At 40.7% G+C, this 15,485-nt stretch overlaps 1 protein-coding gene across 5 annotated transcripts in view; it reads right to left on the reverse strand.

Moving 5' to 3' along the window:
* Window positions 1–15,485, reverse strand: part of DIS3L2 (DIS3 like 3'-5' exoribonuclease 2) — a 362,916-nt gene that overhangs the window by 229,032 nt on the left and 118,399 nt on the right. The window lies entirely within an intron of this gene.

Consider the following 15,485-nt stretch of genomic DNA (forward strand, 5'->3'; position numbering starts at 1 on the left):
CATGTCTGGCACTGGGTTAGGGGACTTATATGCCCTCCCACATAATATTCTCCAATAATCCAATGAGGTAGGCATGTTTATCATGCCAATTTTAAAGATGAGGCTCTAAAAGATCGTTTAGGAACTGAGGATCATGAAAATTAAATAACACGCTTGCTTGTGGATACCAGCTAGGAAATGAGAAGGGCAGGATTCAGTCCTAAATCTCACCCTCTCCCCATGATGCCTCAGAACCTTCAAGATCTGAACAGCATTAATGGAAGTGACTAGTTGCTGCAGTCCACGGGGTCGCAAAGAGTCGGACACGATTGGGTGACTGAACGACAACAACAGTAGGAGGGAGAACGAAAAAGAAAACATGCTTTTAGAGATGTGCCTGAATAAGACACTAGGAGAAGTCGACCAGCTGCTGGGCCCATCCTGAGTTTGGATGACTATGAGATATAAGTGTGACTACCTCCTCCACTCAAGCTAGAGATCCAGTTCTACATCTTGGGGCAGAGGATGGGATTATCAACCAGATGATAACACTGTCTGAAAGTAGACCGATGTGTATAGACTGGAAAAGAAGGATTTCACATAAGAGTAACAAGATGAAAAAATGAATGAAAAAAATACTAACACTCCAGCATTAAAAGGAAAAAAACAAAATTCCTTCAGCAACCAGTTCCCTTCCTTGTTCTAATTAATAGACTGATGAGAGATGAAGAATGGGGGGACTCACTGTGGCAGGACCTGGTCACCCTTCTCACAGGCTGACCATGCAGATACGCTCAGGTTCCTGAGTTGAAGCTGTGCCCTGGATACAGTGACTTTGGGGGCCCAAACTTGAGTTCTTCACAGGGTCTTCTCAAATGGGGCTTTGTACCAATTCCCATTTCCAGCTGTTAACTGTATTAACTACATCATCAACATCGCTTTTCTTTGAGCACGCTCTGCTCCAAATCTTTCCCTTGCCTTAGGAGAAACCACTTTTAAATTTCTCTCTACTAAAGCTTTAATTGGTTTTGAGCTTCATGGCTCCCCAAAGACTCAAAATGTAGGCACACATACTTATGTGCTCCCATCTATAGCTGGCTTTGACTTACTAATTCTGCATTTTTCCCCACAGATGAATGACTCCTCCAAGTTTAAGCTGACTTCCATCTGAGTTTTTCTTAAAGGGACCAAGCTTGACCTGTTAGTTTTCAGTACCTGAAATAACAGTGTCTGACTAATGTTTCTTTATCTGCCTTCTAAAGATTAGCTATCCATCAAAACTTCAAAAACTGAAAAAGGTGCTGTGCTATTATAGAGGGTAGAGACTGGCCTCAAAGCATAGGAAGCTAAAGAAAATGAGTTTTGCTGTGTTTTGAGCCCAGACCCCACATACAGCAAACATATATATATATCATGTTTTAAGTCCCTTAAAGCACATGTGACATTTCATCCTCTTGAACATTTCCAACAGGGATAAGAAGATGCAGCTCACTGCTTGGGCAAAAGGGAAGAATTAAAATGCTGCTTCTAAAGAACCAGCCCCCTTTATCAATTCAGTTGTTATTATTAAATACCTAAAAATGGCAGGGCTCCAAAATAATCATTACCAGGCAAAAGAAAACAGTTTAAAGAAGAAAAAAATTCGTAGAGGTTACGTCATTCCTGAGAGCCATCAAGCCCCCAGCAAACAGAACAATGCACCACTCAAAAGTAGCTAATGTTTGAAGCTTCTTTAATGGAAAATTGCTTCTCCTTAATAAGGTAACAAGAATAGTTCTAAATGCAAATCAGGCAGATCACTGCTGCCAGGTTATACAGATGCGGATGAGTCACTGCTGCTGATGCCCAATTGGCAAATCTGAAGGTTTGATAATGGATCCTGTGTGGCTGCTACGGAGAAAAAGGATTCAAGTGTGAGACAGGAGAGCAACCAGTTTGGTCCTGCTTCAGTTCCAAAGGAGGAAAGAATAATCTTTTGCAGAACATTTCCTGAGTACAAGACTTTGTTCTGGAGGTTAGAAGTAGATGAAAGGTAAGCAAAAACAGTTATGTGGGGGAAACAAAGAAAATATCCAACCCCAATAATATCAGTCATGGAAAGTGAACTGAAAAAAACAAAAAAGTAGCTATAAAGAAGAGTCACACACAGAAAAAAAGAAGTCACAGAAAGGAAAGATCACACATTTAGTTGGAAGAAGTAAGTACAGGCTCATGGGGAAAACCTCTCATGGACTCTACAGAGGGCCCCCAGTGACCCTCACACCTCCTGCTCTTCCCACTATGACATAACTCCCTTCTCCCTCTGAGAGTAGGTAGGACAACGACTGCTTCTAACCAACAGAACATGGCCAAGACAACAGGGTGTCACTTCCATGATTAGGTTCCAATAGGCTGTAACTTCCACTTAATAATAGACTCTGTCCCTTGCTGGATCTGATGAAGCCCTCTGCCATTCAGAGAGACCCATGGCAGCAGCGGGCAAGGAAACAGGTGCTCAGTCCAAAAGCCCACCGGGAACTGAGGCCAGTCAACAACCACATAAACTTGGAAGAAGACTCTTCCCCAGTAGAGCCTTCAGATGACCAACACCTTGACTGCAACCTTATAAGAAACCCTGAAGCAGGACTGCGCTGGACCATGCCCAGATTCCTGACCAAAGGGGAACCTTGTTTCCTCTACTCACAACACTTAGGATACCAATTGTATGGGTTTCCACACCAAGCAAGTTTCCAGTTCTCTGTGGACACTGCCTGCTCATCCTACACTTTAATTCAGTCCTAACATGAACTGTCTGGGATTAACACAGGCATCACAAAACTGCCCCTGCCCACTTCAGACACCAAACACAAGCTGTGGGTCCCCAGATACCCTACACTCTGAGTTGGCCACAAATGGAGGGGTTCCCATGGCCCCACCCTTAGGCCTGATAATCTGTCATCATTATGACTGATGAATCACCACAGAACCCAGGGCAGCACTTAACTTACATTGACTTGCTTAGTATAAAGGGTACAGCCAGAGAGGGACACCAGAGGCCCAGAAGGACCCCAAGCACAGGAGCTTCTGTCCCCATGGAGTTGAGCGGTGCACCACCCTTTCAGGACGTGAATGTATTCACCAAGCCATAAGCTCTCCAAACCCCACAGTTCAGGACTTTTTATGGAGGCTTCACCACATAGGCATCAGCAATTATTAACTCAACCTTCAGTTGCTCTCTGCTCCCTGAAGGATGGTAGTAAGGCTGAAAATGTCAAGCTTCTAACCATTGTGTGAAATGGTTAGAATCATTTCATGAACAACCCCATCTTGAAGCTATCCAGGAGTCCACCAAGACTCGCCGCATAGAACAGTAAATGCTCCTACCACTTGGGAAATTCCAAGAGATGTAGGAGCTCTGTTAAGATGCTCCTATTACCACCATTACTCGGGAAACTACAAGGGTTTTAGGAACTCTGTGTCAAGGAACCAGGGTCAAAGACCAAATATGAGAACAAGCACCCCTATCACTCAGGAAATTCCAAGGTCTTTAGGAGCTCTGTGTCAGGAACCAGAAGTGAAAGTCGCTCAGTCATGTCCGACTCTTTGCGACCCCATAGACTGTATAGTCCATGGAATTCTCCAGGCCAGAATAATGGAGTGGGTAGCTGTTCCCTTCCCCAGGAGATCTTCCCAACCCCAGGGATTGAACACAGTCTCCCTCATTGCAGGTGGATTGTTTACCAGCTGAGCCACCAGGGAAGCCCGTCAGGAGCCAGACGCAGAAGCCAAGTACATATTTCTTACTATGTTCCACTGACCTACAGTGGGATAAGTCAGTGGGACAGGAAGATGTGAGATAGTAAACATGTTCTATTAAGCCACTAAGCTTGTGGCAAATTTGTTACACAGTGATAATTAATATACACTTCAAATGACAGTTGACATTAGAAGGTTAGAGGAATTTTCAGAGGAAGAGTTGAAGAATTAGGCAGCATTCATGGCTAATGAATGAGTGACTTGACTTTGCTCAACAAAGTTGCTCAACATGACTGAGCAATTTCACTTTCACTTTTCACTTTCGTGCATTGGAGAAAGAAATGGCAACCCACTCCAGTGTTCCTGCCTGGAGAATCCCAGGGATGAGGAGCCTGGTAGGCTGCCATCTATGGGGGCGCACAGAGTCGGACACGACTGAAGCGACTTAGCAGCAGCAGCATGGCAGAAAAGAGGAGGCATGCAGACACCAAGAGGGAAGAGGGAAGTGGGTGCTCAGGGACAATACAAGGTCCAGTTTGGTTGGAGGTGAGGTCTGAGTGGGCAGGAGCAAGAATATAAGCTAGAGAGACAGGCAAGAGGCCCCTGGTGGACAAGGACAGCCGTAAAGAGCCATTAGAGCTCATCACTGACATCATGTGGTATGAGAACCTCTACAGGAAAACTCATTTGACACTTGTTGCTTTTAGAGGCAACAGGCTTCAAAAAAAAAAAAAAAAGATTTGGAAAAGGCCCATAACTCAATGTTACGCTTTATCCCTTTCAAGGTATTTTCCCTTCCATTACCTCATCTGACTTATGTAAGAACCTGTGAAGAAGTCAAGGCAGGTATCTCAAGTGCTTTTTTTTTTTTTTTAAACAAATAAGGAAATTTTTTTTTTTAACAAATAAGGAAAAGCACTAAGAGGCAAGAATGACTGGCGAAAGCTTTTGTTCAATACTTTTTTGTTTTCTACTAAGAGCACTGCCACATTTTGTTGGCTCCTCCTTCCCTGGTGGAGATGCAAACAGGACTGGCCAGACAGGTTTGGATCCTGGCCCCAATGCTCCACGGTGGGCTCAAGGAGCATTTATACCTGCAATAGTAGGTACAGGGAAACCTAGGTGAACTGCAGAATTGAGAATATAGTAGTTCAGTCTGCAGAAGCGGATATTAAGAGAGCCTTGGAATGAGGAGGGTAGAAATGAACATCAGCTCCCAAGTCGAGCCTATCAAGTTCATACTCGACTGCTGCCTCTGGCTCAAGCAAATGAGTCAGAGTGGAGAGGACTGGCCAGACAGGGGTCAACTAACTGGGGGCGGAGCTGAGAGACTTCACTAAGGCAGCTGAGCTTGACTGAGGGGCCTAGTGAAAGGTGTGCAGGGGTGGGAGGCTGGTTCCACTTAAACTGATAGAGGTGACTCATTCATTTTTGAGGTGTTTTTTTTTTTAAAGCAGTATCTGAAAACCAACCTAGACAGCATATTAAATAGCAGAGACATTACTGGAGAAGGAAATGGCAATCCACTCCAGTATTCTTGCCTGGAGAATCCCATGGACGCAGAAGCCTAGTAGGTTACAGTCCACGGGGTCGCAAAGAGTCGGACACGACTGAGCGACTTCACCTTCACCTTACTTTGCCAACAAAGGTCTGTCCAGTCAAAGCTATGGTTTTTCCAGTAGTCATGTATGGATGTGAGAGCTGGACTATAAAGAAGGCTGAGCGTCAAAGAATTGATGCTTTTGAACTGTGGTGTTGGAGAAGACTCTTGAGAGTCTCCTGGACTGCAAGGAGATCAAACCAGTCAATTCTAAAGGAAATCAGTCATAAATATTCATTGGAAGGACTGATACTGATGCTGAAACTCCAGTACTTTGGCCACATGATGGGAAGAACTGACTCCTTGGAAAAGACCCTGATGCTGGGAAAGACTTAGGGTGGGAGGAGAAGGGGACAATGGAGGATGAGATGGTTGGATGGCATCACCGACACGATGGACATGAGTTTGAGTAAACTCTGGGAGCTGGTGATGGACAGGGAAGCCTGGCGTGCTGCAGTCCACGGGGTCACAAAGAGTTGGACACAACTGGGCAACTGAACCGAACTGAAAGAGGAAACCGATGTCAGAGAGATGAGTCATAAATCTGCAGAGTGGCAATGAAAGGGTCTCCATCAAAGCAAAAAGCCATATGAAACCTTATGAAAGCAGGTCAAACACTAAGCTACAAAAAAGGCTTCACTACTTGACTGAATTAAGTTGGCATATGCTGATGAGAGGGGTGGATGAGGAAGGGTGTCTTGACGGGGCCTTCCCTTTCTGGAGTCTGAGGACCTGAAAACTAACTTCACAGACAAAACTGCTCAGAATCCCAGGTCGAGCTAAGTGGGGATGAAGACATTAACCATCCCCACCTGTAATGATTCTCACTTTCCCAGTTCAATAAGTACAAAACTAAACTTGCCTCTTTCAAGCCATTCTTTCAAAATAATGGTTAAATGCAAAAAAAAAAAAAAAAAAAAAAAAAGGCCCTTCCTGAATAATTTTAAAGTCGCTCAGTCGTGTCTGACTCTGTGACCCCAGGGACTATACAGTGCATGGTATTCTCCAGGCCAGAATACTGGAGTGAGTAGCCTTTCCCTTCTCCAGGGGATCTTCCCAATCCAGGGATCAAATCCAGGTCTCCCTCATTGCAGGCAGACTCTCTGCTAGCTAAGCTACAAGGGAAGCCCAAGAATAATGGAGTGGATAGGAATAAAAATTACTTTAAATAATTGTGAGAAACAGTCTTTTTTAAAAAAATAATCTTTAATCATTTGATATTCATTAAGGTAAGAGAGACATTCCTTCATTTCTAGAAAACAGTCATCACTTATTTCTATACACTTTTCTGTTAGGCCCCGTGCAAGGCTCTCAAAATCTTTATCAGAGTTACGTACCAACCACCATCCTTGACCCTGAGTTTTCCATATCTACCAGCTCAGGCCTTGGTTTATAGGATAATGACTACTTCAGATAACTCCAACTGTGAACCATCTACCCGATAATCTCTATTTCCCATGGTGAAGGGGAAGTCGCTCAGTCGTGTCCGACTCTTTGCGACCCCATGGACTGTAGCCTACCAGGCTCCTCCGTCCAGGGGATTCTCCAGGCAAAAATACTGGAGTGGGTTGTCATTTCCTTCTCCAGGGGATCTTCCCGACCCAGGGATCAAACCCAGGTCTCCCACATTGGAGGCAGACGCTTTAACCTCTGAGCCACCAGGGAAGCAGCTTTAACTAACAATATTCAGATTTATAACTCGCATCAGTCCTCCTCTGGGTCTATATTTCTATTTTCAATCACTCGCTGAATGTCACAACCTGAATGTCCCCCATACAACTCAAATTCAACACATAATCAGAATCTAGATTCATCGTCCATCTCACACCTGGTCTTATTTTTCTCATTTAAGATGTCAACACCTCTGCAGCTGCCTAATTAGATATTAAGTTAGTCTCATTCTTGAGTGTTCCTCTGCCTCATGTCCCATATCAGATCTACTAACGAACTCTGTCAACTCTGGTTCCAAAATATCTTGCCTCCCTATCCCTTCTCTTGCATGCCAGCTGCCTTTGCTCTCAGCCAGGTCTTCAAACATCTTAACTGGTCCCACTGCCATGCCCCAATCTCTCCCCTCTTCCTTACAATCAGTCTCCTTTCCTTAACAATGCTGGGTGACTTCCCATTACCCAGATCTCTTAGCAAACACAGATAACTGGACAGAAGTTCACCACAGCCTGTTTCTCTATCCTCCTCTCCAGACTGCCCCTCACCCTCCACCCCATGCATCCTGTGCTATTCCCTAGAGTCCTCAAGTGGAGAAAAAAATTTCAAGGGTCCCTGGCCAGCCAATGTATTGATATGAGTTAGGTCAGATGTCCACTCAGTATCCAAATAAGTCCTGGGGACAGGGCAGAGCACGTTGACCACTTTAGTAAAGGCAGTTCCCATGGAAGGGGAAGAGGGCCATCAAGATCCAGAACACATATCTGTTCCTTTATCTCCTCTCATGGAATAATTTCACCTCAAGGACAAGCATCTGGATTTTACTCTTCATTCACCTTTCTTTACTGAGGAAGTGGCAGGATGCCTGCCTGGTCGTTCCCTCTGTATCTGTCTGAATGCTTAGTTGAGATGACAGAACATTCCACATAAACTGGCTTATATCTCAAAGGTGATTCACTGGCTAACGAAATTAGTTCAGAAGGAAGGCAGGCCTCAAGTCAGTAGATCCAAGGCTCAGCCCAGTGATGGTTGTAGGGGCCCAGAGTTTTTTCTGCTTCTTCACTCTTCTCTCCACGACACTTGGCAAGTCATAGGAGAGCTTCCAGTACCAATCAGGGATATGTGTTTCGTGTTCACATCCATCAGGACACTATTTACACCCCAGAATTCTAAACAGGAGTCACCCTGATTAGACAGCTTAGGTCATGTGCCTACGAGAAGAGGAAATGGTATGACACTACAATGTGCCCAATGAAGTAGTCACAAACCACATTGAGCTATTTATTAATAAAGTAAAAGTAATATAATTAAAAATTCAGTTTCTCAGTCACATATCTCAAGTGCTCAACAGCCACATGTGACTAAGTGGAGACAGTACTGAACAATACAGAAAGTCCTATCGGCACAAGGTGACCAAGCAACTTAACCAATTGGTATAAGGCGACCAAAACTCAGCAGCTGGGGTCAACTTAGCTCAAAGTCCAAGGAATTCAGGGAAAGGGCAGATGTCCAGATGAAAATCTGGGTATATAGGCAAAAGGGAAAGAGGGAAATAGACTCTAGGTGGGCAATGAACAATGCTCAACAAATTCTTGTAGAAAGAAATTAAACTGATCTGGCATGATTTGCTCTTCAAAAAATGTAACCCATTGGGAGAAATTGTCTGTTGTAATTAGAGGTATAAGGTGTTTTTCTTTAATGAACTCACTAACTTCCTGTGGGACACTGGACATGCCAAGTAACTTCTCTGAGTCTCAGTTTCCTCGTCTGTAAAACAAAAGGGGTGAACTAGATCAGTTGTTTCTAACCTTTTAATCAAAGCAGAATTTTTTACAATATATTTTTAATTAACTTTTGCCTCAGATCTCACACTTTGAAGTGTTTTTAGTAACTTACACGCATCAAAAATTAATGTTATCCTACTTCTTAATCAAAAGGATACAACTGTTCATTAGAGCCTCTGATCAGCAGGAAAAGTCTATATTACCATGGTGGGCTGGTTATCATTTGTATCAAAAGTAAAATAAGTTGACCTTGCCATCTTACTTAATGTAAATGAACTATTTTCAATTACTGTCATGAAATAGTGCTCCACGGGAAGCCCCTGGGGTAGACTAACACATGTCAAGGAGAGTACTTGATCTTCTAGGACTCAAGTAGGTCCCAAATTTTATGATGTCTAATGTAACTGTAAACAGATATGATTCTTGTCACTAGCATGGACTTGCCTAACCTGAAAAGTACCAGAGAGGGGTTTAAGTAGACATACTTGAAAGAAAGATTCCAAGGATGACTGGAAAAAGGAAGAAAATGATACCATCACACAAAGATGTTGATCTGTAAGCCCCCTAAAAGTAGATTATTAACTAATCCAGGTAGGCAAGTATAAAGCTAAAAGTCAAGCAAGAGAATTAGGAATGTAATACCACAATAGATGTTAAAAGAACCAGGAGGCAGTGGGTGGCTTCAGAGACCTTCAAGTCTTCATTCACCTCTACTTGGGAGAAGGGCAGGCACACATAGAAACTGACCGCTAGAGGCCCAGGAACTTCTGTTTCTCGGTAACAGCATGAACTGCACTCAATACAGATTACTTCCTTTTATTTAAATTTCTATCCCAATAATTCAGTGTTTAAGTGCTAGCAAAAAGGCTGACAAGCATGCCTATTCCTAGGTGCTGTAAGGAATGGATTGGAGCAGAGTATATTCTATAAAATAAACTACTTGTAATGTTAGAAAAATGTTCTGAAGCTCCAATTTCCCAGGTCCAGTGAAACATCAAAGAGAAAATAGGTAGGAGTGACTCGATAAAAAATGGAAAGAGGAGAAGGTGAAAACAACAAGCCAGAGAAAGAACTGGACAAGCTCTAGGTATATTTCAACAAGAAACAAATGCAACTGTTATTATTTCAAGATTCTTCATGGTTTTCTATCTTTGTTAACCTTTCTAATCACTAGGTACTTCATGTTTTTAAAATTCTTTTAAAAATACCCACATTTCTCAAACAGCTGATATAGGTAGTGTAGGCAATGTGATGTAGGTAGTTGTAGAATATGACCCCGCAAGCAATTCTACGCCTGGATACAGTAGTAGTATATGCTGGTAGTAGAATATGCTGGTAGTAGTATATGCTGGTAGTAGAATATGCTGGTAGTAGAATCAGTTCAGTTCAGTCACTCAGTCATGTCCGACTCTTTGTGACCCCATGAATCACAGTACGCCAGGCCTCCCTATCCATCATCAACTCCCAGAGTTCACTCAAACTCATGTCCATCGAGTTAGTGATGCCATCCAGCCATCTCATCCTCTGTCCTCCCCTTCTCCTCCTGCCCCCAATCCCTCCCAGCATCAGAGTCTTTTCCAATGAGTCAACTCTTCGCATGAGGTGGCCAAAGTACTGGAGTTTCAGCTTTAGCATCATATGACCCAGCAATTCTACTCCTGAATACAATTCCAACTGAACTGAAAACAGGTACTCAGATATTTGCACACCAGTGCTCATTTTTACAGTACATTTAGTATTCTGGCCTGGAGAATTCCATGGACTGTATAGTCTATGGGGTTGCAAACAGTCAAATACGACTGAGCGACTTTCACTTCCACTTTTCACTTTCACTCAGATACCTGCACACCAAGGCTCATTTCGGCATTATTCACTATTCAAGAGCCAAAAGGTAGAGGGAAAACAGTGTCCATTAACATGAATGGATGAACAAAATTATATTCAACATAATGAAATACTACTCAGTCATGAAAAGGAATGATATTCTCATACATGTGACAACATAGATGAATCTTGAAGACATTAGACTAAATGAAATAAGCCAGACACAAAAGGAGAAATATTGTATGACTCCATTTATATATGACATATTGAGAATAGACCAAAACAAAAAAAGGAATAGACCATTTAAAGAGAAGAAGTAGATTACTAGTTAGCAGAGGCTGGGGTGGATTAAACAGGGAGTTACTGTTTAACTGTTACAGAGTTTCTGTGTAACATGATTTAAAAAGTGTGGGCATAGTACTAGATAGTAGTAATGGCTGTTGAACATCATGAATGTAATTAGCAGGACTGAACTGTAAACTTTAAAATTATTAGAAAGGCAAATTTTGTGCTATATATATTTTATCAGAAGACTTTTAAACCTACAAGAGTTTCTTATGGAGTCTGTAGGGCAGGGAGCAGTGTGCTGCTGCTGCTGCTGCTGCTAAGTCACTTCAGTCGTGTCCGACTCTGTGCGACCCCATAGACGGCAGCCCACCAGGCTCCCCCATCCCTGGGGTTCTCTAGGCAAGAATACTGGAGTGGGTTGCCATTTCTTCTCCAATGCATGAAAGTGAAAAGTGAAAGTGAAGTCACTCAGTCATGTCCGACTCTTCGCAACCCCATGGACTGCAGCCTACCAGGCTCTGATAATATTTATTTCTTTCAAGGAGGGAAACTCAGGTGGCAGGAGAGAACAGGTAGGCCCTGCACTCTGATAGTCCCTTAAAGTAACCCTTAGAATCGAGGGGTTCTCTTCAAGGAACTAACTAGACGCCAATGATTCTTTAAATTACATTTCCCGCCCAAACTATGACATGAAATTCAACCTACATTTCCAACTACACCTAACTCCCTCAGACTTAACATGGGAACGCATGTACACCCGTGGTGGATTCATGTCAATGTATGGCAAAACCAATACAGAATTGTAAAGTAAAATAAAAAATAAATTAAAAAACAAACAAACAAACAAAAATAAATAAATAAAGATAAAAGTAGAGATTACTGACAATAAATAAAAATAGGGAGAAATAAATCTCTACTAAAAAACAGATACATCACTTCCTAGTATAATAAAAAATTACTGGCAAACTGAAAGGTTTGATTATAGATGCAGAGGAAATTAATTGAAAAAACTTTGTACAACTCTATTGTAAAATATTAATATTAGAATAGGTGCTAAAATGTATAATTTTCTTGCAAAATACAAATTATCAACATTAACACAAGAAGAGGAGAAAACCCTACAGAAACAAACAATCATTAGACATGGAAAAAGATGCCAGATAAAGTCTTAACCCATGTTTCAACCTTCAGTGCTTTAAATGGTTTAAGTACCAGGAACACTTTATCCTTCTCAATGCTATTCTAACTGCTCCAAAGCAGTGAGAAAAAGAAAGACTCCCAGTTCTTCCCGCAAAGTTAACAAAGCCTGATACCAATACATAGGGCTTCCCAGGTGGCTCAGTGGTAAAGAACCTGCGTGCCAATGCAGGAGACGCAGGTTTGCTCCCTGGGTGGAGAAAATTCCCTGGAAGAGGAAATGGCAACCCATTCCAGTATTCTTGCCTGGGAAATCCCACAGGCTACAGTCTATAGCGTCACAAACAGTCAGACACAACTGAGCAACTAAGCATATATACACACATACCAAAACACAACAAAGACTGCCTAGTAAGAAGAAACTCACATCTTGTATTATAAACCCAAAAATCAAAAATAAACATTAGCAAACAGAATTGAGTTACATGTTAAAACATGCTATACACCATGACCAAATGAGGGTCACGGTTGTATGAGGGATGTAAGAATTATGTTATATACATCATCAAGTAAACAAGCCAAAGGGGAAAAAATGAAATCTTGAAAGAAGCTCAACAGGCACTCAAAATAAAAATTCAATATCCATTCCCATATAAACTTTAAGTAGAAAAGAAAGAGGACACTTGGTTAACTAGGTCTCAAGCCAACAACCAGCACTGTGCTTGAGGGCTTAATACTGGATGCATTCCTATTAAAGTCCGGAAGAAGGCATTCACCACCATTATGTAATACAGTTCTTAAAGTAATGGCCAACACAATGAGGTAATAAATGAAAAGCACAAAATTAGAACGGTAAGGGCAAAATTATTTGTAGATAAAATTGTTTTATACCTAGAAAATCAAAACCACCAATGAGAAAATTATTGGAAATATAAGACCATTCATTAAGGTATCTAGTTTAAAGAGACAAAACAACACCAATAGCTTTCTTATTGTATCAATGATTATATGTAGGAAATTGCTGGAAAAATTTCCTTTCAAATTAATACTAAAAAACACAAAATACTCACTGGTTTTTTCTAAAGTACAATAATGCTATAAACTATTAAACACTTTAAGAGGATGTAAAGATTCTGCAATTCACACTGTGAACAGGTTTGATAAACCAAGACATATACAGATCACAAATAGTCCCCCAAAAAGGACCACACAATTGAGGAAAAGGATTGAGGCAATAACTTTTTATCCAAATTATTCTAAGTACCAATACATGGACAAAAAACCAATCCAATAACCACAAGAAACTAAGGAACTGAAGCAGTGCTGCATTTCCTAACAATATATAATTAAAACATTCACTAAAGTCTTGTTCAGCATCAACTATCAATTTCAATAGCATAAGCCAGTGGTTCTACAAGTGTGGTCTGAGATCCTGCCAAAGGATTCACAAAGTCAAGACTCTTCATATTAATACTAAGACATTATTTGTCTCTTTCACTCTCATTTTCTCGTATTTGTAAAATAAGGATCAGTAAGCTAAACTGGCCCCACAGGCCAAGCCCAGTCATGTCCAGTCATTTACATATTCTCTACATCCACTTTCAGGCTACAAAAAGAGTTAAGTAGTTGTGACACAGAAGTCTATCTCTGGGTAACCCACAAAGCTGGAAATATTTACAATGTGGCCCTTTACAGAATACCTTTGCTACCCCCTGCTCTAATGACTACTGGAATGTGTGCTGATGTATCCTGTGTTTTCTAGAATTTTCTAAGATAATCAATTTAAAGTATAAACAAGTACATTTTAGATGTTACTTCCATTTTTTGCCTCTGGATTTTGACTATTGTTTTATCTACTATAATCTCATTAACCTCACTAATACCCAATTTTAAATCACTATTTTAAAATCTGAAGTTTTTCTTAAATGTAGACTTGTGTACTTGTAGAAGCAAGTACACTTATTTTGCAATATTTTAAAGCTTTCTTAGTTTTCATTTTAAATACAGAAATATTGATAGATATAACCTACATACACAAGAGCACCTTGGAGTCTTCAGTAATTCTTGAGAACATAGAAGTGTCCTGAGACCAAATAACCTGAGAATTACAGGTTTAAATAAGTTGTAAGTATTTCCAGCTTTGTGGGATACCCAAAGACAGACTTCTGTGTCACAACTACTCAACTCTTTTTATAGCCTGAAAGTGGATGTAGAGAATACGTAAATGAGTGGACATGACTGGGTTTGGCCTGTGGGGCCAGTTAAGCTGACTGATCCTTACTTTACAGACATGAGAAAATGAGAATGAATTGCAGCAAAATACACATTCTTTTCAAGAACACAAGGAACACTCTCCAGGATAAATCACATGCTACACCATAAAACAAATTTAAGAGGATAGAAATTATATTAAGCACTTTTTCCAACCACAACACTATGAAACTAGAAGTCAATTACAGAAAGAAAAATGGGCAAAGAACAAACATGTAAAGACTAAACAACATGTTACTAAAAAACCAATGGGTCAACGGGGAAGTCAGAAAATACCTCAAGACAAATGAAAATGGAAACAATCCAAACTCTATTGGATGCAGCAAAATCAGTTCTCAGAGGGAAGTTTATAGTAATACACGCCTTCCTCAAGAAACAAGAAAATCTCAAATAAACAATCTAACCCACCATCTAAAAAGAAGAACAAACAAAACCCAAAGTCAGCAGTGGTAAAGAAATAATAAAGATCACAGAGGATATACAACAGAGATGAAAAACCAACAGAAAAGATCAATGAAACCAAGAGCTGTTATTTTTTTAAATAAATAAATAAACAAAATTGATAACCTTTAACCAGAGCCACCAAGAAGAAATGAGAACTCAAACAAACAAAATTAAAAATGAAAGAGGAACAGTAACAACCAATACCAGAGATACTAAAAAAAAAAAAATCATAAGGAAATACTACAAACACTTATACACTAACAAATTAGATCACCTAGAAGAAATGGACAAATTTCTAGAAACATACAAACTGCCAAGACTAAATCAAGAAGAAACAAACAATTTGAACACACTGATTACTAGCAGTGAAAGTGCATTTGTAATTTAAAAAAATTCCCAGCCAACAAAAGTCCAGGACTGTATGGCTTCACAAGGGAATTCTACCAAACATACAAAGAAGTACTAATATAATATCTTCCTTGAACTAGTCTTAAAAAAGTGAAGAGGACACAGTACCCCCATGAAGCCACCATTACCCTAATACCAAAACCAAAGACATGACCAAAAAAGCCCTACAAGCCAATATCTGGGAAGAACACAGAGGCAAAAATTCTCAACAAAATATTAGCAAACCAAATCCAACAATATATAAAAGGATCATATACCATAATCAAGTGGGATATATTCCAGGGACACAAGAATGGGTCAATATCTGCAAATCAATCAATGTGATACATTAGCAAACAGGATAAGAATCA

This window comes from Oryx dammah, unplaced genomic scaffold (genome assembly GCF_014754425.2).
Source record: "Oryx dammah isolate SB20612 unplaced genomic scaffold, SCBI_Odam_1.1 HiC_scaffold_27, whole genome shotgun sequence".
Taxonomy (NCBI): Eukaryota; Metazoa; Chordata; class Mammalia; order Artiodactyla; family Bovidae; genus Oryx; species Oryx dammah.